The sequence below is a fragment of the Heptranchias perlo genome, chromosome 13 (assembly GCF_035084215.1).
Source record: "Heptranchias perlo isolate sHepPer1 chromosome 13, sHepPer1.hap1, whole genome shotgun sequence".
Lineage (NCBI taxonomy): Eukaryota > Metazoa > Chordata > Chondrichthyes > Hexanchiformes > Hexanchidae > Heptranchias > Heptranchias perlo.
In genome coordinates this window covers 12,480,585-12,482,096 of record NC_090337.1, presented here as the reverse complement: position 1 = coordinate 12,482,096, position 1,512 = coordinate 12,480,585, and positions in this window count along the sequence as shown.

Sequence of the window (1,512 nt, the reverse complement as noted above, 5' to 3'; positions counted from 1 at the left end):
CTGTATCACATCTTACAGGAAAACAAATCCCAAATCGGTAAATCTCAGTGTGATTTTTCCAATTAATTAAAACTCATCATCACTCCACCTCTACTCCCTGACTAAAATTAATTACCTCGGTATGGACTAGGAATTGAACTTGGGACCTTCTGGTTTGTAAAGTTCAGTTACATGCAGTCTACTACAAAAAGCTATTGGGGGAGTTACACGCTCACTTTATCTTTATATCTTTCTTCTGGGCCTTGGATCCATTATGCTTCCTATCTTATATTGGCTTCTCCAAACTACCCACTCATTGTTGGGGCAGAGTAGAGGGAGCTTTATCCTAAATCTGTCAGCAATACAATTTCAGCTATTTTATAGCACAGTTTTCTTTCCACATGGATTTTCAGTAGTTCCTATAAGCAGACCTTGCCCCTTATGATCTGAAAACCAAAAGGACCAATTTTCCTGTCCCTCGTCCGCTCAGAATCAACATAACCAATTTGCGCTGTACCTGTCCAGGCCCATCAGTGGCCAAATTTAACGTAACAGGTGTCACATTTTGGAATTTTTAATCATTTCACCATGGAAGCGTTCAGGTATGATCCAAGTTGAAGTGTTACATTTAAGTTAAAGTGAGGCTGAAAGGTTTCGAATCCAGCTTGCAGCCAGAGTTGGAGGGGGAGGAGATGTGTAGTCAAGCCAGATTGACCAGCTGTTGAAATGTTGCCTGTCTCCTGATTTAACGATGGAGGCTCATTATGCCTTTCCTCTTAATTATCCTGACTGTTTATATTGGGATAACACTATTCAGTCTGAAAACAGCAGGAGTTAGTTTCAAGGAGCCCACATCAAGTGGGGGTGGGGGCAGTAGCAAGATTAATTGACAGCTCTAGTGGCCAACCTCTAGACAAGGAAGGAATCAAGGGTCAAACTGCTAACATTCCCTACCAGGGACAGGATAAAGGAAACAGACAAAGATATGTTCAAGGTCAGTTGGTAAGTTCTGCTGAGAGTGGCAGGTAAGAACTAGACCAGTATACCTTCAGAAAAGAGTGAACAGGGCTCATTGCAAGACTAGCTTTGCTTCATTGATACCTTTGTGACCTCCTCCAGCCCTACAACACTCCTAGATCTCTGTGCTTCTCCACAATAGAGGCACCATTACACTACTGGGTGTATTCTATAGGCCACCAACTAGTGGAATAGATATAGAGCAGCAAATTTACAGGGAAATTACAGAGAGGTGCAAGAACTATAGAGTATGATAATTGGGGCTTCAACTATCCTAATATAGACTGGGATAGTAATAGCGTAAAGGGCAAAGAGGGGGAGGAATTTCTGAATTGTGTTCAGGAGAACGTTCTTGATCAGTATTTTTTTTAGTCGTTAATGGGATGTGGGCGTCGCTGGTGAGGCCAGTTTTTATTGCCCATACCTAATTGCCCTTGAGAAGGTGGTGGTGAGCCGCCTTCTTGAACCGCTGCAGTCTGTGTGGTGAAGGTTCTCCCACTCCCTGTTAGGAAGGGA